This window comes from Belonocnema kinseyi, chromosome 10 (assembly GCF_010883055.1).
Source record: "Belonocnema kinseyi isolate 2016_QV_RU_SX_M_011 chromosome 10, B_treatae_v1, whole genome shotgun sequence".
In the NCBI taxonomy this organism is placed as follows: Eukaryota; Metazoa; Arthropoda; class Insecta; order Hymenoptera; family Cynipidae; genus Belonocnema; species Belonocnema kinseyi.
In genome coordinates, this window is record NC_046666.1 from 4,449,951 (window position 1) to 4,464,364 (window position 14,414).

Genomic DNA, 14,414 nt, shown 5'->3' on the forward strand with positions numbered 1-14,414 from the left:
GGTTCATTTCAAGTAAGAAATTACAAATTTAAAAAAAGTTGAATCTTGGATCAAAATGAGGATTGTCAAAAAAAGGTTATTAATTTTTTACTATAAAAGACGAATTTTCAATAAACAAAAATTTCCACCAAATAATTAATTTATGAAATACAGAAATAGTTTAATTTTTAATAAAATAACTGAATTTTCATTTAAGAAAGGTAAGTTTTTTGCTAAAAAATATAGGTTTTTAACCAAGGTTGGAATAGTTACATTTTGAGTTTAAACAATTATTTTGCAAGAAAAAAAAAACAATTATCTGTCCGTTAAATTGAACGATAAAAAACGAATTTTTAACAAAATTGTCGTTTCAACAATATTTTATAATGTTGATCCAAAAATGGAATAGTTACATTTTCAGTAAACAAAATTTTTCAATGAAAAAATAAATTTTCCACCAATTAAATTGAACCAAAAACGAATTAAAAAAATTAAATCTGCAGGAAAAAGATGAATGTTGAGAAAAGAATAACTAGTTTTCATTTGAAAGAAGAATTTTCAACTAAGAAGATTTATTTTCTATCAAAAAATACAAATTTTCAACTCAAAACGAAAAAAATGTTAACCAAATAGTTGAATTTTTAACTAAAAAAACACAAATTTTGAACTAGAAATGCAAAAGTTAAATTTTGAGTCCAAAAAGTTAATATTAAAGCAGAAGAAAGAAAATTTTTGAACGAAATAGTTCTAATTTCAACCAAAGAGCTGAATCTTAAAAAAAAAGATAAATTTTTTACAAAGTAGTTTCACTTTAAACCAGTTTTTTGAATTTCTAATAAAAAATATTATTTCTTAACAAAACAGTTGCATTTTTAAGAAAATAATTAAATTCTCATTCAAATAGTAAAATTTTTAACTAAAAAAAAAAAATTTTAATGAAAAAAAGGCAAATTTCTTGAATCCCATGAATTTTACATGGGAAACTTTAAGTCAAAACCGGCACCTGTTAAAATAAAACAATAAAATAAATAAAAAATTAGGGAATTTCTTTTTTCGGATTTGGAAAAAATGGGGAGGGGGGAGGGGTCGTAGTCCTCTAGCATGCAAAAAATTTTCCCATGCATTTTTGGTCCACCCTTTTGAAGACTCATCATTTTAGTAAAAAATTAGTTTTTTTGTTTTGTTTAGAACTGTACTATTCTATTAAAAATTCGTTTTTATTCAGTTAAAAATAAATTTTTGAACTGCAAATTTACCTATTCCATTTTTGCTTGATAATTTATCTTCTTAGTTGAAAGTGTATGCGTTAAAATAATATTTTTGATTAAATTTTGTTAAAAAAATGCTTAAACAATAACAAAAATGTATGATGTCTGTTAATGAGCTTTCAAATTAAACTACTAATGACGATAGTCCTAATTTTTTATTAGGAGTGCAAGATTATTTAAGAATAATTTCCAGAAATGCGATTGTTTGAAAGAGAAGCCAAAATTTAGAATGTCAGTCAATAAGTTCTCAAATCTGGTAAAATTCTAGATTCCGGAATTTCCCTAGTTAAGTAAATATTGCACCAATACATTAAAGCTACCGCAGTGAATTTGAGTAAAATATGTTGAAAAACTTTCTATAAAATTTCACATAAACTTGAACATTTTTTTTTAAATTTAATTTTAAATTAATTTATAAACTACCAAGTATTAAACTAAAAAAAAAAAAAATGTTGTGTAATTTTGTGATTTTGAACTCTCTTTTGTTAAAGCTCTTTTGGCTTTAACGAACACATTCTCATCACGTATCTCGTGCTTCGCACTCGATTTTGTCCAAAATGTCAACTTTTTTACATCATACACAACACTTTTATATCAATTATAATACATTTTTTATGTAACTCTGCCTGGGACTACTTATCAAAAAATTGCAAAATAAAAAGCAAATTGTATTTATCATGATTATTTCTGTATTTGTTTCTTATTTTGATTTAAATTGTAATTCTAAGCTGCTCTGAAACATGTATCATTTCAATAAATGTATATCATTACAATTCATAATATGCATAAAAATTGATTCATACTAATTCTTATTTTCTTGTTTTTACAATTTTTTATTAATCTTGTTCTTTACGATTAAGTAAAAATTACTGCGCATCTGCATAGTGTCTAATACAGGAATCTATATAGCCCGAATAAAAATGCTTCGACTTGAGTTCGACTTGAATTGCCCCCAATCAAGATGTGATGAAGTCGAGAAGGTCGACTTGAGTATGTCTCAGTTTTGAGACGGAGCCAGACTTCAATTTATGTCTTGAAGACAAGTTTTCATGTCTTGAAGACATAATTTTATCTCTTGAGTCAAATTTTTATGACTTCAACACGAGCGGCTTATAACTTCGGTTGTATACCTGGCATAAAAAGGGTCATTCTGACTGTCATAAAAGCTAATCTTTCCTTCTGTCCTTCTAGAAAGTTACAATTCTTATTTTTTCAAGAAAATGTTAAAGGGTTATACTTGTTCAGATCAACAGATTCTGAATTTTTAAATTAAAAATAACTAATTTAATAATTACAATTTTTTCATTCGTCAAATTTAATCTCATTTATGATCCGAAAAAGGTTCGACCATCTCAGCCAAGACAAGGCTCGTCTTGAGACAAGTAAACGTCGTCTTAGCTAAGACAAGGCTCGACTTGAGACATTTAAATGTCGTTTTAACGGTCGACTCAGTTTTGAGACGCAGCCAGACATCGATGTCTTGGAGACGAACTCAAGACATAACCAAGTCGAACTCAAGTCAAAGCATTTTTACTCGGGAGGGTCCTATATAGGAGCCTATGTCCTCTTTCGTTTTTTTCTGTGATTTTTCCAAAAATTTAATTTTTTAATTTTTAATCTTATTATTTACGAAAAAAAATCTACACGTTCTATCAAAAAATTATTAATAATAAATTTATAGATCTTTTTAGGCTACAATTTTTGTCTGTTAATTGTAGTGTATACCTTGTGTCGTTTTTTTTTCAAAAAAATGTAACATTTTTATTTTGAATGTTATTTTTTACGACGGAAGCAAAAACTATGTGTCCTATCAAAAATTATAGCTCTTGCTTAGATGAACAAGTTTTGCCTAATTTTTTTCGTAACTTCTGTCGAAGAGTGATTCATTATGAATTTGTAGTTTTTTCCAGGGCGCGTAATTTGAGCTTTTTCCATACCTTGCATAGTTTAAACAAAAAATGAAATTTGTGGATTTTTTATTTTTTTTTTTTGGTACGATCAAATTTGGAACGTTCAACTTTTCTACCAAATTAAAAAAGTTGTTATCATAATCTTGTAGGGCTTTCAAAAAGAAAAGTTTTTCTTCTCTTGACTTTTTTTTTCATATCATGCGTTGTTTGGCTTAAAATGTTCATTTTAATTTGTTTTTTTGGATTTTGAAAATGCTCTAACTCTGGTAATTTTTGATTTTTCAAAAAAAGTCATTAGGATAAATTGTTCAACTTTTTGAATACTATAAATAGTCGTACAGGGAATTTTGGAACAGACAGACAGACAGACAGACAGACAGACATACAGACAGACAGGCAGACATACATACAGACAGACAGACAGACAGACAGACAGACAGACAGACATACAGACAGACAGACAGACAGACAGACAGACAGACAGTCAGACAGACAGACAGACAGACAGACAGACAGACAGACAGAAAGACAGACAGACATACATACATACAGACAGAAAGACAGACATACATACATACATACATACATACATACAGACATACAGGAAGACAGGCAGACATACAAACAGACAAAAACTGGGGGGGGGGGTCAAATTTTAAACAAATCTAATACCTTCTCTGATGAGAATGTAATTATGTTCCGCGTTTTAGTTCTCATTAGGTACAAAGGACTCCTGCTAACCAGGATCGACGGCAGGCAGTTCGGCAGAGGGGGAGCCGTTTAGTGGGGGAACCACTGACAGGTAGCTGGGACGGTTTGCAGGTAGCTGGGGCGGAGCGGAATTCTCATGTGCCCTCCTCTTTGTCCCTGAGCCAAAATTTAAAGCTAAAGCAAAACCTAAAGTCTGACCCTATGCACTATAGCGACTCTGTTATAAATCTCTTCCTAGTATAGGGTCCAAATTCGAAAGATAAACCAGACAACAATGCTGATATAATCTTAACTTGGTTTACCAAACACGTTTTCATTTAAATAACAAACTAGAATTTGAAAAAGTTCTTTTTTTAAAAAGGAAACGCTGAAAGCGGAAAATGGTTCTCATTGATGTCTCCATTGAAAGTTCTGAATGAGTATTTATGTCGACTAACAAAAGGAACCCTTATCCTCAGAACAGGTACAATCACCTTTTGAAAGCGTCATCATTTGGCTCTTGAGTTTTGAGTACAAGTCTAAACATAATAACATAAATAAGCATTAAATAACTTGTTGACAAAAAAATTTATTTAGTAACTACTCCTTAAATCCGAGTTAGTGGAAATTTAATAATAATCTTAAATTTCACTGAAAAAATGTGACGCCTTTCGGTCTATTTAAATCTGTGAAACTTCACTGATAATCAGTAATTATGCACTGAAACTTTATTATTGAAGTGAATCTTTAATAATAAAAATAAACATTTTGTTTCTAAATTTTTTTTAAATATTGGTGAATAATAATTATGTTCTTAACATTTTTCTTAGAAGGTTTCAGAAAGTCGAAAATAAATCGGGAAAATTAAAAAAAATTTATTTCTTATTTTTGCAGAATTTTTAAAAATTGTAGGAAAATTTTGAATTATTTCAACACATATTTCGAAGTTTTGAAGTTTTGAAAAGATTCAATAATACTTTAAGATTTGAAAATATTTAAATATATTTTAAACAAAATGTAGATTTTTAAGATTTTGAAATAAAATTTTGAAGCTTCTTAAGGATTTTGAAAAGTTTTAAGATAATCACATTTTTTCTTGAAATTTTGGGGAAAACGTGAAATGATTTTTAATTTGAAAAGTTAAATTAAGGAAACTGTTTTCAAATATTTTAAAACATTTCAAAATTATTGCCTAAAATTTCGGTAAAGAATGTAGAAGATTTTAGAGAAAAATTTTTGCATTTTTCAAGTTTACAAAATTAAGGAAAAAAATTGAAATCGATTTATAAGAAATTTAGATGATTTGAAAACACTTTTCAAATTATGATAAATTTTGGAAAGGTTTAAGTAAAATGTAGATTTTTGAAGAATTTGAAATAAAATTTGGGTTTTTCTTTAATTTTGAACAATTCAGAACAATTAGAGTCAGTTTAAAAAATATTTAGTAATTTTAGAAGTTTTAAGAGATTATCAATATTTTTTTTTTAAATATTCAAAATGGTTAGAAAAGAAGCTGGAAGATTCTACCGCGATTTTTTAATTTTGCAAATTTTTTCGAAATGTCAGAAAAAATTCAAATTGTTTTATAAGACATTTAGATGATTTAAAAACACTTTTTAAGTATTTAAAAATTTTTAAAGATTTAAAAAAGGTTTAAGCAAAATGTACATTTTTGAAGATTTTAAAATAAAATTTGGAATTTATTAAGATTTATAACAATTCGGAAAAATTTGAGTCAGTTTAAAAGATATTTAGGATGTTTAGGGTTTTTAAGAGATTATCAATATTTGAAAATTTTGAATAATATATTTTAAACTGACTCAGATTTTTCTTACAATTTTTTTTAAATCCTGTAAAATGAAAAAAATGTATTAAAAATGTCAATGTAAAATGTAATATAATGTCAAATGTAAATGTAAAAATAAAATGTATTTTTTCAACATATCTCAAATTTTCAAAAATGTTTCTAAACTTTCTTGAAACGAAACGTAGGACAATTATATTTATTTAATCTCAATATAAATAAACACAGAACTTAAAAAATAAATAGTAATTCGAAATTTGTTTTTGTATACAAAATTATTTTACTGAATATTCTTTTATGGATGAAAATTTTTAAATATTTTTGAAATTTGGTCTGCTTGATTGTACATTCGTCTCTTTTGATATAATTAAAAAAATAAAAATCGCAACTGTTTGCTTTAAAATTAAAATGGCTTTTTTTTGGGGGATTGAACTATTTTACTGAATATACCTCTTTTTTTATCTCTCTCGATAGGCATTTTTTTTTTCTATTAAAATGGCAACAGTTTGCTTAAAAATGCAACCACTTGGTTGAAAGCTGAAATGTTTGGATAAAATAATTTTTTTGTTGAATGTTTATCATTTTAATTGAAAATAAATCTATTTGTTTAAAAAATTAACTATTTTATTGAAAATTAGTTGTTTGGTTTTTTGGTTCAAAATTGCAAATTCAACTACTCAATTGAAAGTTGAACTACTTTGTTAAAAATTCAATTTTTTGTTTTTAAATATTTATAATTCTATTTGAAAATTATTGTTTTTTACTGAACATTTAACTATTTTATTTTTGGTTGAAATTTAAGTTTTTTGTTGATAATGATTATTTTTGGGTCGATAAATTTAATTTTTGTTGCACAAAATTGGTCTCTTTTGGAAAATATTGAATCTTTTTTGGTTAAAAATATAATTATTTCAAAACTTAAATTTCATTTATATTTTACTGGTTTTTCATTTAAAAATTTAATAAATTTGGGATGCTACTCTCTAAACTCAGATTACTCATTTTTTTCTGAAAATAAGTGAAATAACACTGAAAAATCAGTGATGTAATTATGGCTATTTTCAAATCAGCGTCTAAAAAAAAAAGTTAATTTAAATTGGGATCAGTGAAATTTCCATTATATTTTACTAGTTTTTCATTAAAAAAATTTACCTAATTTTGAAATCTACACTCTAAATTCGCATCAGTTAAAATTTTAAATTTGATTCAGCGAAAATTGACTGAGAATCAGCCAAATTTCACAGAGAATCAGAAATTATTTAGTAAAATTTCAGCCATTTTTCACTGGTTTTTCAGTAAAAAAATTTTTTAGTTTGGAAAGCTAATCTCAAAACTCAAATCTGTAAAAATCAGTAAAGTATTTATGGCTACTTAAATCTGAAAATTAATTTAATTAATTCTACAATAATAATTTATTATAAAAAATTGATTGACACATTTAATATTTTCGAAAAAGTACGCCATATACAGCTAATGAGAATGCTGATGCGACGCATGCGCATTGCAGTTGGGAGCCGAAGTGGGAGCTTAGTTGCAGCGAGCCTGGCCGACAGCGCTGGTCAGCTACTGAAGCTCTACGAAGAACAGCTTGAACATTTTTTATCATATCTTAGAAACCCGTGAATATTTTTGAAGCTTGATTCGCTTAAATTAAAGATAAGATTTGAAAGATTGCATCACGTCAATTTCATCATTTTGCATGAGTTTCCTCAGTCACAGAACGAGTTTAAGTTAAGGAACAAAATCTGAGAAATTCTCGGCTGTTACCCGCCACTGCCGACCGACAACGGCCGACAGATGGCGGTACTCACCGAATGAAACTTGACATTGGAGATTAGGATATTTTTGGTCGTATCTCGAGAACCCGTGAAGATTTTAAAATTTTTTATTGGCTCAAATTAAAGATAAGACTTGAAAGAATGTGGGCTATGACTTTCAGATTTTTCCACAACTTTCCTAGACCATGCCACAAGTTGAAGTCAAGGTTAAAAACTCGAATAATTCTCGCATTCTTTTTTAAAACTTCTCACGCAGTCTATTCGCTTGAAAAAATCAAAAATATCTCTATTAGAGGTAATTCGACGCGGAATTTAATAAGCTTTCCTACTTTGTTCTTTTTAAGTCACTCGTTCATTTTTGGAACGAATCATATTTCAATGTCAGCAGTGATTTTTATTAGTACTCGGGCTGGTCGTATCGACCATTTTTTATACAGAACAGTGACTAATTTTAAGCAATTAAATATAATGAAGATTTAAAGTACTTTTTGTTGTAATTGATTTCAGAATGGCACTCCAGACACGTAATAATAATTTTCCATATCTCGGATATTATTAAAAAATTAAAAATAGAATGATGATTAATTTGAGCAATTCTGCATTGCTACGATGATGATGATGAATGGCAATGTATGAGAAAAGGGAAGTTATTCACCTTCTCGTGCATCTTCCTTTTTATTTCTCTACGTATCTCTAGCAGATAAGAAAAGCACGTGATGAGCCAAAGTTGTGAAAGTTAAAGAACCAGACACAGAATGTGCTGATAATCATTTTGTCCCATTTATTTATCAATAAACTCACTCCTTCATACCCCAGTTAGGAAAGAAAAGTAGAGAAGAGGCTGTGTTATCAGAAGTCACGAATCAAAATATTTTCCTTTGAACTTGAGTTTTCTGATAACCTAATCTCTTCAGATGTGTCTTATCATTCCAGTTTTCAAAAAGTAACTAGAATACATCATACTTGTAAATAATACTATGACAGAAATAATCTTTTTAAAAAATAAAAGTTTTGACTAAATAGTTATTTTTAGCTTTATTTGTTAATTTGTTTTTAAGACTGTCTAAATATAAATTTTCTAAGGTTGTTGAGAAAATTCAAAAAGACTTTCAAATATTTCAGATATTTCAAATCAAAAGGTGGTTAATATTGCAATCGAAAAGATTTTTGTTTTCAATCAAAATCAGTTCAATTTATAAATGTTTAAAAAAATAGTTTAATACTCAACCAAAAAAAATTAAATATGTGCCAAAAAATACGAAATTTCTATAAAACTGTTAGATTAATTAACCCTAAAATATCAATTTTCAACCAAAAAGTTAATTTTCACCCGAAAATGAAATAGTCAAATTTTCAGTTAAAAAAATATGATAACAAAAAAAGCATTTTCAACCAAATAGATCAATTTTCAACTAGAAAAAATACATTTTCCACCGAAAATGGAATTGTCCAATTTTCATTTAAAAAATTTATTTTCAACCCCCAAAAGGAACGCATTTTTAAACAAATACGTAGATGAATTTGCAACTAAAATTATAATAACTCAAACAAAAATGATTATTTTTCAATTAGTTGTATTTCTAACCAAAAATGATTAATAAATTTTCCAAGAGACCAATTTCCTATAACACAAAGAAAATTTTCAACCCAAAAATATGAATTTTAGACAAAAAAGTGAATTTTGAAGAAAAAATGAAATTTCCAGTTAAAAAAAAAATTGTTTATTAAAAAGTAATTTTTAGCCAAATTGATGAATTTGTAACTAATTACAGTGATAAATATTAATCATCACAAAAGTAATTCTTAACAAAGAAGTTCAATTTTCAAACTAGTAGTTAAATTTTCAACTAAAAAAGATTAATTTTCAACAAAAAATGGAATAGTTACATTTTTAATTTAGGAAATTAATTTTTAACCGAACTGTTGAATTTTAAATCGAAAATAATAATTTTCAATAAAAAAAGACAGATTTTGTATAAAATAGATGAATTTTCCACTAAAAGCAAAACATTTCAAACAAAAATAGAATAGCTAAAAAGATAGGTGGTTAAATTTAATAGCAAAAGAGATAGTTTTTTTCACAAAAAATGGACTATTTAAATTTTCAGTTAAATAAATTAATTTATAATTAAAATGAGGAATCTCTTACAAAAAATAAATGTTTAGCTAAATAGAAGAATTTTCAACACAGAAGAATGAATTTCCAAAAAATACAAATTTTCAATAAAATACATGAATTTTCACATAGAAAGAAAATTCAAATCAAAACTGTATACTTCAATTTTCAGTTACAAAAATACATTTTTTTAAAAATATATAAATTTTTAACCAAGAAAATGAATCTGTATAGAAAAAAATGAGTTTTTAAGCAAGCAGTTAAATTTTCAACCCAAGAGATTAATTTTCAATAAAAAAGATACATTTTCCATAAATAACATCAATTCTTCTTTAAAAATTAAAGAAAAAAAATGGAATGCTTTAACTTTCAGTTTAAAAATTTAATTTTTAATGAAGAAAAAAGTGATTTAAAAAATTGGTAATTACACTAAAATTCGACTATAAAAAATTTAAATAAACATGAAACAGTTAAATTTTCGGGTTAAAAATTAATTTTTAACCGAAAAAACAACAGCATTCTTTTAAATAAAATATATTAATTTTCTACCAGAAAGGGGTTTCAGCTAAAAAAATGAATCATCAACTGAAAAAAATTATTTGTTAACAAAATAGTTTCGTTCTTAACTAAACAGTTAAATTTTTCATAAAAAAGATGAAAAAATGTACAAAATAAAAATATCAGAATTATTTGTTTTGTTTGAAAATTAATTTATTTTGTATGAAAATTTATTGAAACGGTTAAAAATTGAATTATTTGGTGGGAACTACTTCTTTTTGTTAAAATTAATTTTTTATTGAAAATTCAATGATTCCATTATTGGTTAAATAAGTATCTTTTTTAGTTTAAAATTCAACTATATATTTGGAACTTTATATATTTTGTTGAAAATTTGTATTTTTTGTAGAATATGATTATTCTTAAATAAAAATGGTTAAAAGTTTACAGATTTGGAAAATTAAACTATTCCATTTTTTGGTTAAAAATCTATTTTTTTAGTTGAAAATTTAATCATGTGGTTGAAAATTAGTCTTTATGGTAAAATGCTATTATTCTTGTTTGAAAACGATTAAATATTTAACGATTTAATTGATAATTTGCTTTTTAAAAATGAATTTTTTAACTATAACTTTTTTGTTGAAAATTAAACAATTTTGTTAAACATTAGTCTTTGTTTGATGCAAATTAATTTTTTTTTTCAATTCGCTTTCTTTTGTAGAAAATTTTTTGTTTAAAAATGCATCGTTTTTGGTAGAAGATAATTATTTGTGTTTGTGAGTTAATTTCATTAGTTATAAATTTACCCATTTTGTTAAAAATTCCATAATGTTGGGCTAAAAACTAATTGATTTTCTTCAAAGATTTAACTGTACCATTTTTAATTAGGCATTTATCTTTTTAGTTGAAGATTCGTTTCTTTCCTTAAAAATGGAAAGAATGCGTTTTTTTGTTGCAAATGAAGTTTATTTTTGTTGAATATTCACTTTTTTAAAGTAAATTATTTGTTTAAAAAATTACAAAATATTTGATTGCAAATTTAACTGTGTTGTTGAAAATTCCATTTTGTTTAGTTAAAAATTAATTATTTTTTGAAAATTTAATTGCTTCATTTTTTGTTAGAAATTTATCTTTTTAGTTAAAGATTATTTTCTTTCATTGAAAAATGAACTATTTTGTTGGAAGTTCGTTTTTTTTGGAAATTAATTTAATTATGGTTAAAAATTCGTATTTTTGGTAGAAAGTTGTTTGTTTGAAAATTCATCTTTTCGGTTAAAAATGCATTGTTTTTGGTAGAAGATAATTTTTGTTTGTTGGTGAGCTCATTTCTTTGGTTGTAATTTTAACTATTTTGTTAAAAAATTCCATTATGTTTGGTAAAAAATAATTTTTTTAAAAATTTAAAAATTTAACTGAACTATTTTTAATTACAAATTTATCTGTTTAGTTAAAGATTCATTTCTTTAGTTGAAAATCGAACTATTTTGATAAAAGCTCGTTTTTTTGTTGCAAATTAATTTTTTATTTTGGTTGAATATTAGCTTTTTCGGTAGAAAATTATTTTTTTGAATATTCATCTTTTCGTTTAAAAATTCATCGTTTATGGTAGAATCTGATTATTTTTGTTTGTAAGTTCATTTCTTTGGTAGTAAATTTAACTATGTTGTTTAAAATTCTATTTTCTTTAGTTAAAAATTAATTTTTTTATCTGAAAATTTAACTGTTCCATTTTTTATTCAAAATTAATTTTTGGTAGAAAATAACTCTTCTTGGTTCAAAATTCATTATCTTAGTTGAAAATTCATTTCAATGGATGAAAATTTAAAAATTTGGTTGAAATTTCGTTTTTATTGTTACTTGAAAAATTTCCCTTTTTAGTTGAAAATCGAACAAAGTCGTAGCAAATTCATCTTTTTGTGTAGAAAATTCTTCTTCTTGGCCAGGAGATTTTTTTGGTCCTATGATTCCTCCAAATGGAATCCATTGTCATAATTTAAAAAAATCTATATTTTTTTGAACATTAGTAATCAACAGAGATTTCATTGGTTTCATGGATATTAGGATAAATCATGAAAAACTATGGCTTAAAAACTGACGATTTCGTTCATATTTTACGATTCTGATAAGAAGCCTCTAAGCGATAAATTCAAGTCAAATAACTTTTTTCATCTTATTCAAATAAAAAAGTTGCTCGAGTCGTATCCAAAAATAAACAGGCGCTAAACCTCAACATGAATCTTCAGATTCCTTCAAACATGACTCTTGGTAAAAATCGTCAGCGAGGCCTTGAGACTTTATAAGATAGGAATTTTTGAGTCCACAAAAATAAAAATAAATTATGGCGAAATAAAAATAATCTAAAACGATGTAACTTCATTACACCAGAACCCCGATTTAGTAACAGTATTGGGAGTGGAATGCACAATATTGCGCAATATACTCGACAGAGTACTCACGCACTGCGGCCCTTCTGGAGTATTCTGAAATAATCAATAATGGTTAAGTTACTTTTTTCATTAGTTTGTGTTTTGTTTATTGAAAGTGGCAGGTTAGTCTTGACCGGTATAATATTTCTAAAACAGGGAATGTTTTAGACCATTTTTAATTTCAAGAAGTTAACAAGATTCTAATTTTCCTATTTGGCAATATATAAAAATGTATGGATCTTCTAATAAATTGTTTCTTACTGAAAGCGTTTTAGGGCACGTTGAATTTGAAAGAGAATAGTTAAATTTTCAATCAAATTGATTAATTTTTGACAAAAAAAAATTGAGTTTGCAACAAAGTCTAAAAGTTGATATTTCCACCGAAACTAGTTTAATTTACGATAATGAACTGTTAAACTAATCAAATGAATATGCATTTCCAAAAAAAGAGAGGAATATTCAATCAAGAAAGATTTTTCAATCAGTGAAAAAAAATCTTACCCAAAATATTGAGTTTTTGAGTCATTAAGGCGAATTTAAAAAAAAATATGTTCTTTATTACACAAAAATATGTATTTTGTACAAAATTAATTGAATTTTTGACTGAAAAATACGATTTTTCAACAAAATTTGTTAAATTTTTAACCAAAGAAATGAAATTTCAACTAAAATGACGCATCTTCAATAAAAAATTTAATTTTAATTTAATTTTCAACCCAGAAGATAAATTTTCTACTAAAAAAAAAGACTAATTGGAAACTAATTTCCAATTAAGGAAATTAAATTTCAACCAAATAAAATAATAATTTTCCACCTAAAAAAAATAGTTTGAAGGAAAATACATGCAATTTCAACAAAATATTTGATTTTTAATGAAATTTTCAACCAAATAGTTGAATTTTCGAGCAAAAGGTTTTTTTTTCTATAAAAAAAGGAAACTTTTGAACTAGGAGGATACATTTTAAACAGAAAATAGAATAATTTAATTTTAAATTAAAATATTTGTTTTAACTAAATAAAATAAATTTCAACCAAATAGGTTTTTATCAAATATCCACATTTTGAGACCTACTGAGTCAGAAAAAACGATTTTTACGAAGGTGTTTGTCTGTCTGTAGTCTGTATTCTGTAGGCACGATAACTTTCGAAAAATTGATGAGATTAGATTCTGCTTTAGCAGACTTTTTTAAGGCCTAAAAAGAAACAACAAGTTCGTGAACCAGCAATTTTGGATCGAAATTCAAAAAGTGAGCGCGTTTTCAAAAATTTTGAAACCACATTTTTTCAAGATTTCAAAATTCTATGAACGGTCATTCATAGTACTTAGAAACTCAAACAATTTATCTCAATGACTTTTTTCTATATAAAGAAAATTATCAGAGTTAGATCATTTTCAAAATAAAAAAAACAAACTAAAATGAACATTTTAAGCCAAACAATGCATGCTATGAAAAAAAGTCAAGAGAAGAAAAACTTTGATTTTTGAAAACCCTACAGGATTATCATAACAACTTTTTTAATTTGGTCAAAAATTTGAAAGTTCCAAATTTGATTGTACCAAAAATAATGAAAAATCCAAATATTCCATTTTTTGGCCAAATCATGCAAGTTAAGAAAAAGGGAACTAACTAAAAATTGTGTGCCCTGAAAAGACCTACAATTTTGTAATGAATCACTTTTCGATGGAACGCGTAGTTTTTGTTTTTAGTCGTAAAAAACAACATTAAAAATGAAAAAATAAAAAAGTTTTGGACTAACGACACAAGCTACGAAAAAAATGAGTCAAGACTTGTTTATCCAAAAAAAGAGCTATAATTTTTGATAGGACACGTAGTTTTTGCTTCAGCTGTAAAAAATAACATTCAAAATAAAAATATTAAATTTTTTTAAAAAAATGACACAAGTACGAACTAAAATTAAGAGATACGTGATGAGAATGTGTTCG